Source organism: Equus caballus, unplaced genomic scaffold, assembly GCF_041296265.1.
Source record: "Equus caballus isolate H_3958 breed thoroughbred unplaced genomic scaffold, TB-T2T haplotype1-0000016, whole genome shotgun sequence".
Classification (NCBI taxonomy): domain Eukaryota; kingdom Metazoa; phylum Chordata; class Mammalia; order Perissodactyla; family Equidae; genus Equus; species Equus caballus.
In genome coordinates, this window is record NW_027222391.1 from 7,543,609 (window position 1) to 7,567,543 (window position 23,935).

Consider the following 23,935-nt stretch of genomic DNA (forward strand, 5'->3'; position numbering starts at 1 on the left):
CAAACCGCCATTGTGCACTGGTGCAGAGAGTGTCAGATTGCACCTATGTCAGAAAGGGAACTTTGATCTCAGCCGTGCCCTCCGTTGCTCTAGAGGTGGAAGGCACAAAGCACTGCCTCAATCCTTCAATTGGAGACAAGCCATAAACTGTCCTGCCTCCAGCTCTTTAGGAAGGTGGGAAAGCACTTGCATTCCACAGTGCTCTTACAGCGTCCTGGGAACATCTCATACAAAGGCAGCTGAACGCCGTGTCTTTTCAGCCCTTACCTCGCCAATCTGCAACATCTGCTTCTGCCGCATTTCCACCTTGCCCACCCGGCTCAGACGAAATGCCTCCATCTGCCCTTTGAGCAATGGGGACGAGGCCTGGATGATTGTGATTCCACATGCTGAGGAGGAGGCAGACAATAGGCTTTTAACCAACCGCCCTTGAGCAATTGTTGGGGCAGTGTCAGAAAGCACCAATGTCAGAAAGGCCCTTTACTCTCGGTTGTGCCCTCCATTCCTCTAGAGATAGGAGGCACAAGGCATTGGCACCACCCCTGAAGGGTATCAGAAAGCACCCACGGCAGAAAGCCCCCTTGGCTCTCCGCCGTGCCCTCCATTGCTCTGCAGGTGGAAGGCACAAAGCACTGCTTCTTTCCTTCAATGGGAGAGAAGCCATAAACTGTCTTGCCTCCGGCTCTTTAGGAAGCTGAGAAAGAACTCGCTTTCCACAGTGCTGTTACAGCATACGAGGAAACTCTCATACAAAGTCACCTCAAACGCCATTTCATCCCAGCGCTTAACTCGCCGCTTTAGGACTTCTGCTTCTGCCGCAATTCTACCTTGCCAACCTTCCTCAGACTAAATGACTACATCTTCCCCTGAAGCAACTGGGCTGAGTCCCAAATGATTTAGCATCCACCTGCTCAGGAGGCGATAGACTGTAAGCCTTTTTCCAACCACCATTGTGCACTAGTGGAGAGTGTCAGTATGCAGCTCTGTCAGAAAGACCCTTTTGCTCTCAGCCATGCCCTCCATTGCTCTAGACCTGGAATGCACAATGCACTGGCTCCACCCCTCAAGGGGCCACAAGCCACAGACCATCTTTCTTCCATCTCTTTAGGAAGCTGAGAACAAACTCACCTGACGTATAAAAAGGAATCATGCCCCTTATGTGCCTGAAAACCCCGGGAGACATGCCAAAAACACCCTCCGCACACTCTCAAAGAGCCACACATTCTTGCCAGTATGACCCAACAGGCATACCAGAAGCACCCACGTTGCATGCCAGAACCACCTGTAACCACCTGCCGCACACAGTGGAACAACGATTCTGACACTGCAGAACCATCTCTTCAACATGCCAGCCGCACACAATGACATGACGGAACCAGATTCCAAACATAGCACAACGACATGCCAGACACATTGTAAACACCTGTTGGATATGCCACAAACAGGTGCCAGAAACACTGAAACGAGCTGAGGAGTATGTAAGAACGGGGGCCAGAAAACCCACAAGCACATGTCTTACAAGCCAGAGCCACGAGCCCAAAAAGCAAGAAAGACCTGCCGGACACACCAAAACAACCTGCCGGTGATGCCAGAACCACTTGGCGGACACCCAGGAATCACCTGCCGGGCATGCCCGAAGCACCTCACAGACCTGCCAGAACCATGTGCCGGCCATGCCGGAACCAGCTCCCGGAAAGACCAGTAGCATCTGCCAGACATGCCAGAACCACTTGCCGAGCATACAGGAACCACCTGCTCGACACGCAGGACCCACCTGCTGGACATGCCAAAATCACCTGCCGGCTCCACCAGAACCACTTGGTGGACACTCTGGAATCTCCTGTGGGCATGCAGGAATCACCTCTCAAACATGCCACAACCACATTCCTGACACGCTGGAACCACCCCCTGGAAACACCAGAAGCACATGCTGAGCACGCCGGAATAACTTGCTCGACTCGCTGGAACCATGTGCTGGACACGCCATAATAACCTGCTGGCTATGCCAGAACAACATGGCAGACAGTCCGAAATCACCTGCCAGCCATGCCGGAACCGCATCTCAGACGTACCAGAACCACGTGCCGGACACTCAGGAACCATGTCCTGGACAGACTGGAACCACCTGCCAGACACCCCTGAACCAAGAGCCGAGCACGCCGGAACCACCAGCTTCACTTGCAGGACCCCCCTAACGCACACGCCAAAATCACCTGCGGCTTGCACCAGAACCACTTGTCTGACACTCTGGAATCACCTGCCGGGCATGCCGGAACCACCTCTCAGACATGCCAGAACCACGTGCCGAACACGTCAGAACCACCTCCTGGATGACCAGAACCACATGCTGGACATGCCTGAATCACTTGGTGGACACTCCGGAATCACCTGCCGGACACGCCAAAACCACCTACAGGACAGACCAAAACCACCTGCCGAGCACGCCGAAGCCACCTGCTTGACTCGCCGGAACCACCTGCCAGTCATGCCAAAATAAGCTGCCGGCTGTGCCAGAACTGCTTGACAGATACTCCGGAACCACCTCCTTGAGAGATCGGAACCACCTGATGGACCAGCCAGAACCACCTGCCGAGCAAGCCGGAACTACTAGCTCTTGCCGGAACCACCTCCCGGACACGCCAAAATCACCTGCCGGCTATGCCAAACTACTTGGCGGACACGCCGGAACCACCTGCCAAGCACGGTGGAGCCACCTGAGCGAATCGCCAGAACCACCTGCCGGACACCCCAAAATCGACTGCCCGCTATGCCAGAACCAAGTGGCAGACAGTCCGGAATCACCTGCCGGGCATGCCAGAACCACCTCTCAGACGTACCAGAGCCACATGCCGGAGACGCCGGAAGCAACTCCAAGACAGAGCGGAAGCACCTGACGGACATGCCTGAACGACCTGCTCGACTTGCCGCAACCACCTGCTGGACATGGCAGAAACACCAGCCAGCTACGCCAGAACCACTTGGCGGACACTCCAGAATCACCTGCCGGGAATGCTGGAACCACTTTTCAGACTTACCAGAACCACGTGCTGGACAAGCTGGAACCACGTCCTGGACAGACTGGAACCACCTGCCGGACAAGCCTGGACCACCTGCCGAGCACGGCGGAACCACCTGCTCGACTTGCAGGACCCAAGCGCCGGACACGCGAAACTGAACTGCCGGATACACCATAACCACTTACGCGACACTCCGGAATCACCTGCCTGGCATGCCAGAACCACCTCTGAGACGTGCCAGAAGCACGTGCGGGACATGCCAGAACGGCCTATCGGACAGAACGGAACCACCTGCCAGACACGCCGGAACCACCTGCCGAGCACGACGGAACCACCTGCCGGACACGCCAAAATCACCTGCGTGCTACGCGAGAACCACTTGGAGGACTCTCCGGGATGACTTGCCGGGTATGCTGGAACCAACTCTCAGACGTGCCAGAACCACGTGGCGGACAGTCCGGAATCACCTGTTGGGCATGCGCAACCACCTCTGAGACGTACCAGAACCACTGCCGTAGACGCCGGAACCACCTACCAGACAGACCGGAATCACCTTTCGGGCATGCTGGAACTACCTGTCAGATGTGCCAGAAACACGTGTCGGAGACGCCGGAAGCACCTGCCGAGCACGTCGGAACCACCGGCTCAACTCGCCTGAACCACCTGCCGGACACGCCAAAATCACCTGCCGGCTATGCCAAAACCACTTGGTGGACTCTCTGGAATCACCTGCCGGGCATGATAGAACCACCTCTAAGACGTGACGGAACCACGTGCCAATGACACCATAAGCACCTGCTGAGCACGCCGGAACCACCTGCTCAACTCGCCAGAACCACCTGCCGGACATGCAAAAATCACCTGCCGGCTACGCCACAACCAGTTGGTGAATACTTCGGAATCACCTGCCGGGCTTGCTGGAACCACATGCCGGTCATGCCAAAATCACCTGCCAACCACGCCAGAACCACTTGGCGGACAATGCGGTAACACCTGTCGGGCCGGCTGGAACCACCTCTCAGACGTGCCAGAACAATGTGCATGAGATGCCGGAACCACACCCAGAACATAAAGAAACCACCTGCCAGACCCGCCTGAACCACCTGCCGAGCACGCCGGAACCATCTGCTCGACTCCCCGGAACCACCGACCTGACACGCCACAATCACCAGCCTGGCATGACAGAACCACTTGGCAGACACTCCGGAATCATCTGCCAGACATGCCGGAACCAGCTCTCAGACACACCAGAGCAACGTTCCGGAGACCCTGGAAGCATCTGCCGAGCATGCCAGAGCCACCTGCTCAACTCGCCAGAAACACCTCCCGGACACGCTAAAATCACCTGCCGGGTACGCCAGAACCACCTGGCGGACACTCCAGAATCACCTGCCGTGCATGACGGAACCACCTCTCAGACGTCCCGGACACGCCAGAAACACCTACCGGACAGTCCACAATCACCTGCCGGGCATGCAGGAACCACCACTGAGACGTGACAGAACCACGTGCCGGACACACTGGAACCATGTCCTGGACAGACTGGAACCACCTGCCGGACACAGCTGGACCACCTGCCGAGCACGCCGGAACCACCTGCTCGACTCGCAGGACCACGGGCCGGACACGCCAAAATGAACTGCCGGCTACACCAGAACCACTTACCCGACACTCCGGAATCACCTGCCCGGCATGCCAGAACCACCTCTCAGACGTGCCAGAAGCTCTTGCCGGACACGCTGGAAACACCTACCGGACAGACCGGAACCACCAGCCAGACATGCCGGAACTACCTGCCGAGCACGCCTGAGCCACCTGCTCCACTCGCCGGAACCACCTACCTGACACGCCAAAATGACCTGCCGGCTCCACCAGAACCACTTGGTGGACACTCTGGAATCTCCTGAGGGCATGCAGGAACCACCTCTCAAACTTGCCACAACCACATTCCTGACACGCCGGAACCACGCCCCGAAAACACCAGAAGCACATGCTGAGCACGCCGGAATAACTTGCTCGACTCGCTGGAACCATGTGCCGGACACGCCGTAATCACCTGCTGGCTATGCCAGAACAACATGGCAGACAGTCCGAAATCACCTGCCAGCCATGCCGGAACCACATCTCAGACGTACCAGAACCACGTGCCGGACACTCAGGAACCATGTCCTGGACAGACTGGAACCACCTGCCAGACACCCCTGAACCAAGAGCCGAGAACGCCGGAACCACCGGCTCGACTTGCAGGACCCCCCTAACGCACACGCCAAAATCACCTGCGGCTTGCACCAGAACCACTTGTCTGACACTCTGGAATCACCTGCCGGGCATGCCGGAACCACCTCTCAGACATGCCAGAACCACGTGCCGAACACGTCAGAACCACCTCCTGGATGACCAGAACCACATGCTGGACATGCCTGAATCACTTGGTGGACACTCCGGAATCACCTGCCAGACACGCCAAAACCACCTACAGGACAGACCAAAACCACCTGCTGAGCACGCCAAAGCCACCTGCTGGACTTGCCAGAACCACCTGCCAGACATGCCAAAATAACCTGCCGGCTGTGCCAGAACTGCTTGGCAGATACTCCGGAACCACCTCCTTGAGAGATTGGAACCACCTGATGGACCAGCCCGAACCACCTGCCGAGCAAGCCGGAACTACCTGCTCTTGCCGGAACCACCTGCCGGACACGCCAAAATCACCTGCCGGCTATGCCAAACTACTTGGCGGACACGCCGGAACCACCTGCAAAGCACGGTGGAACCACCTGATCAAATCACCAGAACCACCTGCTGGACACCCCAAAATCAACTGCCCGCTATGCCAGAACCAAGTGGCAGACAGTCCGGAATCACCTGCCGGGCATGCTGGAAACACTTTTCAGACTTACCAGAACCACGTGCTGGACACACTGGAACCATGTCCTTGACCGACTGGAACCACCGTCCGGACATGCCTAAACCACGTGCCGAGCACGCAGGAGATACCTGCTCGACTCGCTGGAACCACCTGCCGGACATGCCAAAATCAACTGCCGGCTATGCCAGAACCACTTGCCGGACACTCCAGAATCATCTGCCGGACATGCCGGAACCAGCTCTCAGACACACCAGAACCACGTGCCGGAGACGCCGGAAGCACCTGCCGAGCATGCCGGAGCCACCTGCTCGACTCGCCAGAGACACATGCCGGACACGACAAAATCACCTGCCGGGTACGCCAGAACCAGCTGGCGGACACTCCGGAATCACATGCCGCGCATGCCAGAACCACCTCTCAGACGTGGCGGAAGCACGTGCTGGACACACCGGAAACACCTACCGGACAGACCGGAACCACCTGCCAGACATGCCGGAACCACCTGCCGAGCACGCCGGAGCCACCTGCTCACCTCGACAGAACCACCTGCCAGTGCACGACTGGCGGGAACCACCTGCTGGACAGGCCAATATCAACTGCTGGCTATGCCAGAACCACCTGGGGGACAGTCCGGTATCACCTGCCAGCCATGACGGAACCACCTCTCAGACGTACCAGAACCACGTGCCGGACAAGCTGGAAACACATCCTGGACAGACTGCAACCACCTGCTTGCCGCGCCTGAACACCTGCCAAGCATGACGGAACCACCTGCCGGACACGCCAAAATCACCTGCGGGCTACGCCACAACCTCTTGGAGGACTCTCCGGGATGACCTGACAGGCATGCTGGAACCACCTCTCACACGTGCCAGAACCAGGTGGCGGACAGTCCGGAATCACCTGTTGGGCATGGGCAACCAACTCTGACATGGACCAGAACCACGTGCCGTACACGCAGGAATCACCTACCGGACAGACCAGAATCACCTTTCGGGCATGCCGGAACCACCTGTCAGATGTGCCAGAAACATGTGCCGGAGTCGCCGCAAGCACCTGCCGAGCACGGCAGAAACACCTGCTCAACTCGCCTGAACCACCTGACGGACACGCCAAAATCACCTGCCGGCTATGCCAAAACCACTTGTTGGACTCTCTGGAATCACCTGCCGGGCATGCCGCAACCACCTCTCCGACATGCCAGAACCACGTGCCAATGACGCCGGAAGCACCTGCCGAGCACGGCGGAACCACCTGCTGAACTCGCCTGAACCACCTGCCGGACAGGCCAAAATCACCTGCCGGCTACGCCAAAACCACTTGGTGGACTCTCTGGAATCACTTGCCGGGCATGATAGAACCACCTCACAGACGTGCCGGTACCGCGCGCCGGACACGCTGGAACCACCTCCCAGACAGACCGGAACCACCTGCCGGACCTGCTTGAACCAACTGTCAAGCACGCCGAAACCTCATGCTCGACTCGCTGGCACCACATTCCAGACATGGCCAAATCACCTGCCTGCTACACCAGAACCACTTGGCGGACTCTCCAGAATCACCTGCCGGGCATGCCAGCACAACCTCTTAGGAGTGCCAGAAGCACGTGCTGGAACCATCTCCCAGACAGACCGGAACCACAGGATACACTCGCCGGAACCACCTGCGTGACTCACCGGTCCCACCTGCCGGACATGCCAAAATCACCTGCAAGCTACACCAGAACCACTTGCGGGACAAGCTGGAATCACGTGAAGGGCATGCCGGCACAAACTCTCAGACGTGCCAGAACCTCGTGCCGGACACCCCAGAACCACCTGCTGGACAGACCAGAACAACCTGCTGGACATGTTGGAACCACGGGCTTGACTCGCCGGAACCACCGCCGGACATGCAAAATCCCCTGCCGGCTACACCAGAACCACTTGGCGAACACTCCAGGGTCACCTGCCGGGCATGCCGGAACCACCTCTCAGACATGCCAGAACCACGTGCCAGTGACACCAAAATCACCTGCCGGCTAGGCCAGAACCACGTGGTGGACTCTATGGAATCACCCGCCGGCCATGCCAGAACCACCTCTAAGACGTGCTGGAAGCACGTGCCAGACACGCCGGAACCACGTACAGGACAGACCAGAACCACCTGCCGGACCCGCCTGAACCACCTGCCGAGTATGCCAGAACCACCTGCTCGACTCGCCAGAACCACCTGCCGGAAACGCCAAAATCAGCTGCCAGCTGTGCCAGAACCACTTGTCGGACACTCCGGAATCACCTGCCGGGCTGTCTGGAAACACCTGCCGGTCACGACAACATTACCTGCCAGCTACGCCAGAACCACTTGGCGGACACTCTGGAAACACCTGTCGGGGCGGCCGGAACCAACTCTCAGACTTGCCAGAACCACATGCCAGTGACTCCGGAAGCACCTGCCGAGCACGCCGGAACCACCTGCTCGACTCGCCCGAACCACCTACCGGACACGCCAAAATCACCTGCCGGGTACGCCAGAACCACTTGGCCGACACTTCGGAAGCACATGCCGCGCATGCCAGAACCACGTCTCAGACGTGCCGGAAGCACGTGCCGGACACACCGGAAACACCTACCGCACACGCTGGAACCACCTGCCAGACATGCCGGAACCACCTGCCGAGCACACCGGAGCCACCTGCTCCACTCGCCAGAACCACCTGCCGGACACGCCAAAATCAACCGCTGGCTATGCGAGAACCACCTGGCGGACAGTCCGGAATCACCTGCCGGGCATGCAGGAACCACCTCTTCAGACGTACCAGAACCACATGCCGGACACGCTGGAACCACGTCCTTGACAGACTGGAACCTCCTGCCAGACACGTCTGGACCAGCTGCTGAGCACGCCGGAAGCACCTGCTTGACTCGCAGGACCCACCTGCCGGACATGCCAAAATGACTGCCGGCTACACCAGAACCACTTACCGGACACTCTGGAATCACCTGCCAGGCATGCCAGGACCACATCTCAGACGTGCCAGAAGCATGTGCCAGACATGCCGGAACGACCTACCGGACAGAACAGAACCACCTGCCAGACAGGCCGGAACCACCTGCCGAACAAGCCGGAGCCACCTGCTCGACTCGCCGGAACCACCTGCCGGACAGGTCAAAATCAACTGCCGGCTACGCCACAACCACCTGGAGGACAGTCCGGAATCACCTGCCAGCCATGCCGGAACCACCTCTCAGACGTACCAGAACCATGTGCCGGACAAACTGGAAACATGTACTGCACAGACTGGAACTACAACCCGGCCACGCCTGAACCACCTGCCGAGCACGCGGAACCACCTACTGGACATGCCAGAATCACCTTCCGGCTATGCCAGAATCACTTAGAGGTGTCTCCGGGATGACCTGCCGCGCATGCCGGAATCACCTCTCAGATGTGCCAGAACCACATGGCGGACAGTCTGGAATCACCTGTTGGGCATGTGCAACCACCTCTGAGACGTCCCAGAACCACGTGCCGTACATGCCGGAACCACATAACAGACAGACCGGAACCAACTGCCGGACACACTGGAACCATCTACCGAGCACGCCGGAACCAACTGCTCGACTCACCATAAGCAGATCCCTGACATGCCAAAATCACCTGCTGTGTATGCCAGAAGCACGTGGCTGACAGTCCGGGTTCAAATGCCGGGCATGCCGGAACCACCTGATCCACTCCCCAGAACCACCTGCCGGACTTGCCAAAATCACCTGCCAGCTGCGCCAGAACCACTTGGCGGACACTTCAGAATCACCTGCCGGGCATGCCAGCACAACCTCTAAGAAGTGCCAGAAGCACGTGCCTGACAGGCGGGAACCATCTCCCGGAAAGACCGGAAACAGAGGAAACACTCGTCGGAACCACCTGCTTGACTCACTGGACCCACCTGCCGGACACACCAAAATCACCTGCCCGCTACACCAGAACCACTTGGCGGACAAGCCGGAATCACGTGAAGGGCATGCCGACACAACGTCTCAGACGTGCCAGAACCTCGTGCCAGACACCCCAGAACTACCTGCCGGACACGCCGGAACCACCGGCTCGACTCGCCGGAACCACCACCGGACATTCAAAATCACCTGCCAGCTACGCCAGAACCACTTGGTGAACACTCCGGAATCACCTGCCAGGCATGCCGCAACAACATCTCAGACATGCCAGAACCACATGCCAATGACACCGGAAGCACCTGCCAAGCTCGCCGGAACGACATGCTGGACATGCCGGAAACACCTGCCTCACAGGCCAAAATCATATGACGGCTACGCCAAAACCACTTGGTGGACACTGCAGAATCACCTTGCGGGCATGCCGGAACCACGTCATGGACAGACGGCAAACACCTGCCGGACCTGCCTGAACCACCTGCCGAGCACGCCCGAACCACCTGCTCGACTCACCAGAGCCACCTGCCGGACACACCAGAAACACCTGTGGGGTATGCCAGAACCACTTGCAGCACTCTCCGGGATCACCTGCCGGGCATGCCGGAACCACCTCTCAGACGTGCCAGAACCATGTGCAGGACACGCCGGAGCCACATGCTCGACTTGCCGTAACCACCTGCCGGACAGGCCAAAATCAACAGCTGGCTATGCGGGAACCTCCTGGGGGACAGTCCGGAATCACCTTCCGGGCATCCAGGAACCACCTCTCAGACGTAACAGAGCCACGTGCCGGACACGCTGGAACCACGTAATGGACAGACTGGAACCACCTGCCGGACATGCCTGGACCATCTGCCGAGCACGGCGGAACCACCTGCTCGACTCGCAGGACCCGCGTGCCGGACACGCCAATATGAACTGCCAGCTGCACCAGAACCACTTACCCGACACTCCGGAATCACCTGCCTGGCATGCCAGAACCACCTCTCAGACGTGCCAGAAGCACGTGCCGGACATGCCGGAACGGCCTATCGGACAGAACGGAACCACGTGCCAGACACGCCGGAACCACATCCTGAACAGACTGGAACCACCTGCCGTACATGCCTGAACCTCCTGCTGAGAATGCCAGAAACACCTGCTCGGCTCCCGGGGAAAACCTATGGGGAAACTGTCATAGAAATGAAGGTCAAACGGCCTTTCTTGCCAGACCTTACCTAGCCAATTTAGAACTTCTGCTTCTGCCACAATTCCACCTTGCCAACCCGGCTCAGATGAAATGCCTACGTCTTCCGCTTGAGCAATGGGGATGACGCCTGGATGATTGTGGTTCCACATGCTGAGGAGGAGAGAGACAATAGGCTTTTAAATAACCACAAAATGCAATGGTTGAGAGATGTCAGAAAGCACCAATGGCAGAAAGACCCCTTTACTCTCAGCAGTGCCCTCCATTGCTCTAGAGCAGGAAGGCACAAAGGACTGCCTCCATCCTTCAATGGGAGACAAGCCATAAACTGTCTTGCTTCCAGTACTTTAGGAAGGTGGGAAAGCACTCGCATTCCACAGTGCTCTTACAGCGTCCTGGGAACATCTCATACAAAGGCAGCTGAACGCCGTGTCTTTTCAGCCCTTAACTCGCCAATCTGCAACATCCGCTTCTGCCGCATTTCCACCTTGCCCACCTGGCTCAGACGAAATGCCTACATCTTCCCCTTGAGCAATGGGGATGAGGCCCGGATGATTGTGGTTCCACATGCTGAGGAGGAGAGAGACAATAGGCTTTTAACTAACCACCAAGTGCATTGGTTTGGAGAGTGTCAGAAAGCACCAATGGCAGAAAGACCCCTTTACTTTACTCTCAGGCGTGCCCTCCATTGCTCTGCAGGTGGAAGGCACAAAGCACTGCCTCCATCCTTCAATGGGAGACAAGCCATAAACTGTCTTGCCTCCAGCTCTTTAGGAAGCTGAGGAACAACTCGCTTTCCACAGTCCTGTTACAGCATACCAGGAACCTCTCATACAAAGACAGCACAAACGCCATTTTGTCCCAGCCCTTAACTCGCCGCTTTGGGACTCCTGCTTCTGCAGCAACCCAGCACCACCTTGCCAACCCAGCTCAGACGAAATGCCTACATCTTCCGCTGAATCAACTGGGCTGAGTACCATATGATTGAGCGTCCACGTGCTTAGGAGGCGATAGAATGCACGCCTTTCTCCAAACACCATTTTGCACTGCTGGAGAGAGTGTTGGAAAGCAGCTATGTCAGAAAGGCCCATTTGAACTCAGCCGTGCTCTCCATTGCTCTGGAGGTGGAATGCACAAGGCACTGGCTCTGGATCCACCCCTCAATGGGAGACAACCCACACCTTGTCCTGCTTCCAGCTCTTTAGGAAGCTGAGAAACAACTCCCTTTCCACAGTGCACTTACAGTGTCCTGGGAACATCTCATACAAAGGAGGCTGAACGCCGTTTCTTTCCAGTACTTCACTCGCAGGTCTGGAATATCTGCATCCTGAACATTTCCACCTTGCCAACCCGGCTCAGACGAAATGCCTACATCTTCCACTGAGCAATGGGGACGAGGCCCGGATGATTGTGGTTCCACATGCTGAGGAGGAGAGAGACAATAGGCTTTTAAATAACCACCAAGTGCAATGGTTGGGAGAGTGTCAGAAAGCACCAATGGCAGAAAGACCCCTTTACTTTACTCTCAGCCGTGCCCTCCATTGCTCTGCATGTGGAAGGCACAAAGCACTGCCTCCATCCTTCAATGGGAGACAAGCCATAAAATGTCTTGCTTCCATCTCTCTAGGAAGCTGAGAAAGAACTCGCTTTCCACAGTGCTGTTACAGCATACGAGGAAACTCTCATACAAAGGCAGCTCAAACGCCATTTCTTCCCAGCGCTTAACTCGGCGCTTTAGGACTTCTGCTTTTGCCGCAATTTGACCTTGCCAACCCGGCTCAGACGAAATGCCTACATCTTCCCCTGAAGCAACTGGGCTGAGTCCCAAATGATTGAGCGTCCACCTGCTTAGGAGGTGATAGAGTGTGCAACTTTTTCCTACCACCATTGTGCACTGGTGGAGAGACTGTCAGAAAGCAGCTATGTCAGAAAGACCTCTTTGCTCTCAGCCGTGCCCTCCATTGCTGTAGACGTGGAATGCTCAATGCACTTGCTCCACCCCCATGGGGTGACAAGACACAGACCATCTTCCTTCCATCTCTTTAGGAAGCTGAGAAAGAACTCGCTCTCTACAGTGCTCTTTCTGTGTCCTGGCAACATCTCATACAAAGGCAGCTGATATGCCGTTTGTTTTCTGCGCATAACTCGCCGATTTGGAAGTTCTGCTTCTGCCAGATTTGCACCTTGCCAACCCGGCTCAGACGAAATGCCTACATCTTCCCCTTCAGCAACGGGAATGAGCCCCAGATGATTGTGCTTCCACATGCTTAGCAGGAGCAGACAATAGGCTTTTCACAAACTGCCATTGTGCACTGGTGCAGAGAGTTTCAGAATGCGCCTATGTCAGAAAGGGCCCTTTGCTCTCAACCGTGCCCTCCATTGCTCTAGAGGTGGAAGGCACAAAGCACTGCCTCCATCCTTGAATTAGAGACAAGCCATAAACTGTCCTGCTTCCAGCTCTTTAGAAAGCTGGGGAAGCACTCGCATTCCTCAGTGCTCTTACAGCATCCTGGGAACATTTCATACAAAGCAGCTGAATGCCATGTCTTTTCAGCCCTTAACTTGCCAATCTGCAACATCCGCTTCTGCCGCATTACCACCTTGCCAACCCGGCTCAGACGAAATGCCTACAACTTCCCCTTGAGCAATGGGGACGAGGCCTTGATGATTGTGGTTCCACATGCTGAGGAGGAGAGAGACAATAGGCTTTTAAATAACCACCAAGTGCAATGGTTGGGAGAGTGTCAGAAAGCACCAATGGCAGAAAGACCCCTTTACTCTCAGCCGTGCCCTCCATTGCTCTAGATCTGGCAGGCGCAAAGCACTGCCTCCATCCTTCAACGGGAGACAAGCCATAAACTGTCTTGCTTCCAGCTCTTTAGGAAGCTGAGAAAGAACTCACTTTCCACAGTGCTGTACAGCATACGAGGAAACTCTCATACAAAGGCAGCTCAAATGCCATTTCTTCCCAGCGCAAACTCGCCGCTTTAGGACTTCTGCTGCAATTCCACCTTTCCAACCCGGCTCAGACTAAATGACTACATCTACCCTTGAAGCAACTGGGCTGAGTCCCCAATGATTGAGCGTCCACGTGCTTAGGAGGTGATAGAGTGTACATCTTTTTCCAACCACCATTGTGCACTGGTGGACAGAGTGTCAGAAAGCAGCTGTGTCAGAAAGACCCCTTTGCTCGCAGCCGTGCCCTCCATTGCTCTAGACGTGGAATGCACAATGCACTCTCTCCACCCCTCAAGGGGCGAAAAGCCACAGACCATCTTCCTTCCATCTCTTTTGGCAGCTGAGAAGGAACTCGCTTTCAACAGTGCTCTTTCTGTGTCCTGGCAACATCTCATACAAAGGCAGCTGATATGCCGTTTCTTTTCAGCGCTTAACTCGCCGATTTGGAAGTTCTGCTTCTGCCAGATTTGCATCTTGCCCACCCGGCTCAGACGAAATGCCTACCTCTTCCCCTTCAGCAATGGGAACGAGCCCCAGATGATTGTGCTTCCACATGCTTAGCAGGAGCAGACAATAGGCTTTTTACAAACTGCCATTGTGCACTGGTGCAGAGAGTGTCAGAATGCACCTATGTCAGAAAGGGCCCTTTGCTCTCAGCCGTGCCCTCCATTGCTCTAGAGGTGGAAGGCACAAAGCACTGCCTCCATCCTTGAATTAGAGACAAGCCATAAACTGTCCTGCTTCCAGCTCTTTAGGATGCTGGGAAAGCACTCGCCTTCCACAGTGGTCTTGAGCATCCTAGGAACATCTCATACAAAGACAACAGAACGCCGTGTCTTTTCAGCCCTTAACTCGCCAATCTGCAACATCTGCTTCTGCTGAATTTCCACCTTGCCTACCCGGCTCAGACGAAATGCCTACATCTACCCCTTGAGCAATGGGGACGAGGCCTGGATGATTGTGGTTCCACATGCTGAGGAGGAGACAGACAATAGGCTTTTAAGCAACCGCCCTTGAGCAATGTTTGGGGCCGTGTAAGAAAGCACCAATGTCAGAAAGGCCCTTTACTCTTGGTCTTGACCTCCATTCCTTTAGAGGTAGGAGGCACAAGGCACTGGCACCACCCCTGAAGGGTATCAGAAAGCACCAATGGCAGAAAGCCCCCTTGGCTCTCAGCCATGCCCTCCATTGCTCTGCAGGTGGAAGGCACAAAACACTGCCTCTTTCCTTCAATGGGAGACAAGCCATAAACTGTCTTGCCTCCAGCTCTTTAGGAAGCTGAGAAAGAACTCGCTTTCCACAGTGCTGTACAGCATACGAGGAAACTCTCATACAAAGGCAGTTCAAACGCCATTTCTTCCCAGCGCTTAACTCGCCGCTTTATGACTTCTGCTTCTGCCGCAATTCTACCTTGCCAACCTTGCTCAGACGAAATGCCTACATCTTCCGCTGAAGCAACTGGGCTGAGTCCCAAATGATTTAGCATCCACCTGCTCAGGAGGCGATAGACTGTAAGCCTTTTTCCAACCACCATTGTGCACTGGTGGAGAGAGTGTCAGAATGCAGCTATGTCAGAAAGACCCTTTTGCTCTCAGCCATGCCCTCCATTGCTCTAGATTGGAATGCACAATGCATTGGCTCCACCCCTCAAGGGGCCACAAGCCACAGACCATCTTCCTTCCATCTCTTTAGGAAGCTGAGAACAAACTCACCTGACGTATAAAAAGGAATCATGCCCCTTATGTGCCAGAAAACCCCGGGAGACATGCCAAAAACACCCTCCGCACACTCTCAAAGGGCCACACATTCATGCCAGTATGACCCAACAGGCATACCAGAAGCACCCACGTTGCATGCCAGAAATACCTGTAACCTCCTGCCGGACACAGTGGAACAGCGATTCTTACACTGCAGAACCATCTCTTCAACATGGCAGCTGCACACAATGACATGACGGAACCAGATTCCAAACATAGCACAACGACATGCCAGACACATTGTAAACACCTGTTGAATATGCCACAAACAGGTGCCAGAAACACTGAAACCAGCTGAGGAGTATGTAAGAACGGGGGCCAGAAATGCCATAAGCATCTGTCTTACAAGCCAGAGCCTCGAGCCCAAAACGCAGCAAAGACCTGCTGGACACACCAAAATAACCTGCCGGTGACGCCAGAACCACTTGGCGGACACACAGTAATCACCTGCCGGGCACGTCCGAAGCACCTCACAGATGTGCCAAAACCACATGCCGGCCATGCCGCAACCAGCTTCCGGCCAGACCAGAAGCACCTGCCGGACCTCCTGAACCACTTGCTTAGCACGCCGGAACCACCTGCTCGACTCACCAGAGCCACCTGCCGGACACACCAGAAACACCTGCGAGGTACGCCAGAACCACTTGGAGGACTCTCCGGGATCACGTGCCGGGCATGCCGGAACCACCTCTCAGACTTGCCAGAACCATGTTCTGGACACGCTGGTACCACCTGCAGAGTATGCCGGAACCAGCTGATCCACTCCCCAGAACCACCTACTTTACACGCCAAAATCAACTGCCGTCTATGCCAGAACGACTTGGCAGACACTCCGGAATCACAAGCCAGACGTTCCGGAAACACCTATCAGACGTGCCAGAACCACATGCCGGAGACTCCGGAATCACCTGCCAGGCATGCCGGAACCATCTCTCAGACGTGCCACAACCATGTGCCGGAGAGACCGGAAGCACCTGCCGAGCTCGCCGGAACCACCTGCTGGACATGTCGGAACCACCTGCCTGACAGGCCAAAATCATATGCCGGCTACACCAAAACCACTTGGTGGACACTCCAGAATCACCTTGCGGGGATGGCGGAACCAGATCATGGACAGACGGCAAACACCTGCCGGACCTGCCGGAACCACCTGCCGAGGACGCCAGAACCACCTGCTCGACTCATCAGAGCCACCTGTCGGACACACCAGAAACACCTGCGGGGTCCGCCAGAACCACTAGGAGGACTCTCCGGGATCACCTGCCGGGCATGACAGAACCACCTCTCAGACGTGCCAGAACCATGTGCCGGACACGCCGGAACCACCTGCCGAGTATGCCGGAACCACCTGCTCCACTCCACAGAACCACCTGCTGGACACACCAAAATCACCTGCCGGCTACGCCAGAACCACTCGGCATAAACTCCGGAACCACCTCCAGGACAGACCGGAACCAGCTGCCGGACACGCCGGGACCACCTGCTTGACTCGGCAGAACCACCTGCCGGACACGCCAGAATCACCAGCCGGCTACGCCACAACCACTTGTCGGACACTCCAGAATCACCTGCCGGGCTGCCAGGAACCAGCTGCCGGTCACGCAACATCACCTGCCAGCTATGACAGAACCACTTGGCGGACACCATGGAAACACCTGTCGGGCCGGCCAGAACCACCTCTCAGATGTGCCAGAACCATGTGCCTGAGATGCCGGAACCACACCCCGAAAAGACCGAAACCACCTGCCAGACCCGCCTGAACCACCTGACGAGCACGCCTGATCCACCTGCTCAACTAGCCGGAACCACCTTCCTGACACGCCAAAATCACCTGCCAGGTATACCAGAACCACTTGGTGGACACTCCGGAATCATCTGCCGGACATGGCAGAACCAGCTCTCAGTCACACCAGAACCACGTACCAGAGACGCCGGAAGCACCTGCTGAGCATGCCTGAGCCACCTGCTCGACTCGCAAGAAACACCTGTCGGACATGCCAAAATCACCTGCAGGGTACGCCAGAACCACGTGGCGGACACTCCGGAATCACCTGTCGGGCATGCCGGAACCACCTCTCAGACGTGCCAGAACCTCGTGCCGGACACGCCAGAACCACCTCCCGGACAGCCCGGAACCACCTGCCGGACACGCCGGAACCACCGGCTCGACTCGCCGGAACCACCGCCGGACATGCAAAATCACCTGCCGGCTACGCCAGAACCAATTGGCGAACACTCCGGAATCACCTGCCGGGCATGCCGGAACCACCTCTCAGACTTGCCAGAACCATGTTCCGGACATGGAGGTACCACCTGCCGAGTATGCCGGAACCACCTGATCCACTCCCCAGAACCACCTGCTGGACATGCCAGAATCACCTGCCAGCTACGCCAGAAACACTCGCCAGACACTCCCGAACCACCTGCCGGGCATGCCAATACCACCTCTCAGAGGTGCCAGAACCACATGCCGGACACTCCGGAATCACCTTGCGGGCATGCCGGAACCATCTCTCAGACGAGCCACAACCACGTGCCGGAGAGACCGGAAGCACCTGCCGAGCTTGCCGGAACCACCTGCCTCACAGGCCAGAATCATATGCCGGCTACGCCAAAACCACTTGGTGGACACTCCAGAATCACCTTGCGGGCATGCCGGAACCACGTCATGGACAGACGGCAAACACCTGCCGGACCTGCCGGAACCAACTGCCGAGCACGCCGGAACCACCTGCTCGACTCACAAGAGCCACCTGCCGGACACACCAGAAACACCTGCGGGGTACACCAGAACCACTTGGAGGACTCTCCGGGATCACCTGCCATTCATCCCGGAACCGCCCCTCAGATGTGCCAGAACCACGTGCTGGATGCCCTGGACCACTTCCATGAAAGACTGGAACCACCTGCTGAGCATTCTGGAAACACCTGCTCGACTCCCGGGAACCGCGTCTGGGGAAACTGTCATAGAAATGCAGGTAAAACGGCCTTTCTTGCCAGCCCTTAACTCGCCACTTTAGAACTTCTGCTTCTGCCACAATTGCACCTTGCCAACCCGGCTCAGACGAAATGCCTACATCTTCCCCTGAAGCAACTGGGCTGAGTCCCAAATGATTGAGCGTCCACGTGCTTAGGAGGCGATAGACTGCACGCCTTTTTCCAACCACCATTGTGCACTGCTGGAGAGAGTGTCGGAAAGCAGCTATGTCAGAAAGACCCCTTTGCTCTCAGCCGTGCCGTCCATTGCTCTAGACGTGGAATGCACAATACACTGGCTCCCCCCCTCAAGGGGCGACAAGCCACAGACCACCTTGCTTCCATCTCTTTAGGAAGCTGAGAAGGAACTCGCTTTCAACAGTGATCTTACAGAGTCCAGGCAACATCTCATACAAAGGCAGCTGAAACGCCATTTCTTTTCAGCCCTTAACTTGCCGATTTGGAACTTCTGTTTCTGCCACATTTCCACCTTGCCATCCGGGCTCCGACGAAATGCCTACATCTTCCCCTTCAGCAACGGGGATGAGGCCCATATGACTGTGCTGCCACATGCTTAAGAGGAGAGAGACAGGCTATTTACAATCACGATTGTGCACTGGTGGAGAGAGTGTCAGAAAGCACCTATGTCAGAAAGGTCCCTTTGATCTCAGCCATGCCCTGAATTGCTCTAGAGGAGGAAGGCACAATGCACTGCCTCTGGCTCCACCCCTCAATGGCAGACGAACCACACACCTTCTTGCGTCCAGCTCTTTAGGATGCTGAGAAAGAGCTCGCATTCCATAGTGCTCTTAGAGCGTCCAGGGAACATCTCATACAAAGGCAGCAGAACGCTGTTTCTTCCAGCACTTCACTCGCCGATCTGGAACATCTGCATGTGCCACATTTCCACCTTGTCAACCCGGCTCAGACGAAATGCCTACAACTTCCCCTTAAGCAATGGGGACGAGGCCCGAATGATTGTGGTTCCACCTGCTTAGTAGGAGAGAGACAATAGGCTTTTAATCAACCGCCCTTGAGCAATGGTTGGGGGAGTGTCAGAAAGCACCAATGTCAGAAAGGGCCCTTTGCTGTCAGCTGTGCCCTCCATTGCTCTAGAGGTGGAAGGCACAAAGCACTGCCTCCATCCTTCAATTGGAGACAAGCCATAAACTGTCTTGCCTCCAGCTTTTTAGGAAGCTGACAAACAACTCGCTTTCCACAGTCCTGTTACAGCAGACCGGGGAACTACTCATACAAAGGCAGCTCAAACGGCATTTCTTCCCAGCCTTTCACTCGCAGCTTTAGGACTTCTGCTTCTGCCGAAATTCCACCTTGCCAACCCGGCTCAGACGAAATGCCTACATCTTCCCCTGAAGCAACAGGGCTGAGTCCCAAATGATTGTGCAACCATGTGTTTAGCAGGAGAGAGACAATAGGCTTTTCACCAACCACAGTTGACTACTGGTGGACAGAGTGTCAGAAAACACCTATGTCAGAAAGGCCCCTTTCCTCTCAGTTTTGCCCTCCATTGTTCTAGACGCGGAATGCACAATGCATTGGCTCCACCCCTTAAGGGGCGACAAGCCACAGACCATATTTCTTCCATCTCTTTAGGAACTTGAGAACCAACTCACCTGACGCATAAAAAGGAATCATGCCCCTTAGATGCCAGAAATTCCCGGGAGACATGTCAAAAACACCCTCCGCACACTCTCAAAGAACCACACATTCATGCCAGAACGACCCAACAGGCACACCAGAAGCACCCACGTTGCATGCCAGAACCACCTGTAACCACCTGCTGAACACAGTGGAACAACAATTCTGACACTGAAGAACCATCTCTTCAACATGCCAGCTGCACACAACAGACACGACAGAACCAGATTCCAAACGCAGCACAACAACATGCCAGACACATTGGAAACACCTGATGGATATGCCGCAAACAGGTGCCAGAAACAATGAAATCACCTGCGGAGTATGTCAGAACTGGGGGCCAGAAATGCCACCAACACCTGTCTTACAAGCCAGAGCCATGAGCCCAAAAAGCAGGAAAGACCTGCTGGACATGCCAAAATAACCTGCTGGTGATGCCAGAACCACTTGGTGGACACCCAGGAATCACCTGCTAGGCATGCCTGAAGCACGTCACAGACATGCCAGAACGACATTACTGACATGCCAGAAACACCTCCGGGACAGACCGTAACCACCTGCCCAAAAAGCTGGAACCACCTCTCAGACGTACCAGAACCACTTGCCGGACAAGCTGGAAACATGTACTGCACAGACTGGAACCACGTGCTGAGCACGCCGGAACCACCTGCCGGACACGCCAAAATCACCTGCCTGCTACACCAGAACCACTTGGGGGACAAGCCAGAATCACGTGAAGGGCATGCCGGCACAACCTCTCAGACGTGCCAGTACCTCGTGCCGGAAACCCCAGAATCACCTGCCGGACAGATTGCAACCACCTGCCGGACACGTCGGAACCACCGACTCAGCCCACCGGAACCACTGCCGGACATGCAAAATCACCTGCCGGCTATGCCAGAACCACCTGGCGAACACTCCGGAATCACCTGCCGGGCATGCCGGAACCAGCTCTCAGACACACCAGAACCACGTGCCGGAGACACCGGAAGCACCTCCCGAGCATGCCTGAGCCACCTGCTCGACTCGCCAGAAACACCTGCCGGACACACCAAAATCACCTGCCGGGTACGCCAGAACCACCTGGCGGACACTCCGGAATCACCTGCCGCGCATGCCAGAACCACCTCTCAGACATGCCAGAAGCATGTGCCGGACACGCCGGAAACACCTACCAGACAGACCAGAACCACCTGCCAGACATGCCGGCACCAACTGCCGATCACGCCGGAGCCACGTGCTCGACTCGCCAGAACCACCTGCTGAACAGGCCAAAATCAACAGCTGGCTATGCGAGAACCACCTAGGAGACAGTCCGGAATCACCTGCCGGGCAAGCAGGAACCACCTCTCAGACGTAAGAGAACCACGTGCCGGACACTCTGGAACCAATTCCTGGAAAGACTGGAACCACATGCCGGACACGCCTGGACCACCTGCCGAGCATGCAGGAACCTCCTGCTCAACTCGCAGGACCCACCTACCGCACACGCACAAATCACCTGCTGGCTATGCCAGAACCACTTGCCGGACTTTCCGGAATCACCTACTGGGAAGGCCGGACCCACCTCTCAAATGTGCCAAAATCAAGTGCCGTAGAAGCCAGAAGCACCTGCCAAGCTAGCCGGAAGCACCTGCTCGAGTCCTTGGAACCACCTGTGGGACACGCCAAAATTACCTGCCGGCTATGCCAGAACGACTTGGTGGACAATCCGGAATCACCTGCCGGACATGACAGAACCACCTGTCAGACGTGCCGGCACCACATGCCGGACACGCCAGAATCACCTACCGGACACAACGGAACCACCTGCCAGACACGCCGGAACCATCTGCCGAGTATGGCAGAACCACCTGATCCACTCCCCAGACCACATGCTGGACACGCCAAAATCACCTGCCAGGTACGCCAGAAACACTCGGCAGACACTCCCTAATCACCTGCCGGGCATGACGGAACCACCTCTCAGACGTACCAGAACCACAAGTCGGACAGACCGGAATCACCTGCCGGACATGCCAGAATGACCTGTCGAGAACGCCGGAGCCACCTGAACAGTACGCCAGAAACACCTGCCGGACACGCCAAAATCACCTGCCCGACACGCCAAAATCAACTGCCGGCTAAGTCAGACCAACTTGGAGGACTCTCCAGGATCACCTGCGGGGCATGCCAGTACCACCTCTCAGATGTGCCAGAAGCACATTTCGCACACTCCAGAATCACCTGCCGGGCTTGCCGGAACTACCTCTCAGACGTGCCAAACCACATGTCAGACGCTCCGGAATCACCTGCCAGTCATGCACGAACCACCTCTCAGACGTGCCACAACCACGTGCCAGAGAGACCAGAAGCACCTGCTGAGCTCGCCGGAACCACCTGTTGGACACGCCGAAACCACCTGCCTGACACACCAAAATCACCTGCCGGCTACGCCAGAACCGCTTGGCAGACAATGCGGAAACACCTGTCGGGCCGGCCGGAACCACCTCTCAGATGGACAAGAACCATGTGCATGAGATGCCGGAACCACACCCCGAACAGACGGAAACCACCTGCCACACGTGCCTGAACCACCTGCCGTGCCCGCCGGAACCACATGCTCGACTCACCAGAACCACCTACCTGACATGCAAAAATCCCCTGCCGGGTATCCCAGAACCACTTGGCGGACACTCCGGAATCATTTGCCGGACATGCCGGAACCAGCTCTCAGACACACCAGAACCACGTGCCGGAGATGCCGGAAGCACATGCAGATCTCAACAGAACCACCTGCTCGAAAAGCCGGAAACACCTGCCAGACACACCAAAATCGCCTGATGGCTACGCCAGAACCACTTGCTGGAGAATCCGGAATCACCTGCAGGGCATGCCGGAACGACCTCTCAAACGTGCCAGAACCATGTGCCAGAGATGCCAGACGCGCCTAGCGAGCACGCCGGAACCACCTGCTAGAGTCGCCGGAACCACCTGCCGGACATGGGAAAATCACCTGCTAGCTACACCAGAACCACTTGCCGGACACTCCGGAATCACCTGCCGGGCATGCTAGCACAACGTCTCAGACGTGCCTGAAGCACCCTCCGGACACACCAGAACCACCTCCCGACAGACTGGAAGCACCTGCCAGACTCGCCAGAACCACCTGCTTGACTCACCAAACCCACCTGCCGGACATGCCAAAATCACCTGCAGGGTATGCCAGAACCACTGGGCAGACCAGGCGGAATCATGTGCCGGGCATGCAGGCAAAACCTCTCAGACGTGCCAGAACCACGTGCCGGACACACCGGGACCACCTCCCGGACAGACCAGAACTATCTGCCAACCACGCTGGAAGCACCTGCTTGACTCGCCAGAACCACCTGCTGGACACGCCAAAATCACCTGCCGGCTACGTCAGAACCACTTGGCACACAGTCCAGAATCACCTGCAGGGCATGCCGGAACCACCTCTCAGATGTGCCAGAACCACATGCTGAAGACGCCGGAAGCACCTGCCGAGCATGTCGGAACGACCTGATACAACCCCAGAAGCACCTGTCCGACAGGTGGAAATCACCTGCCGGCTACGCCAGAAC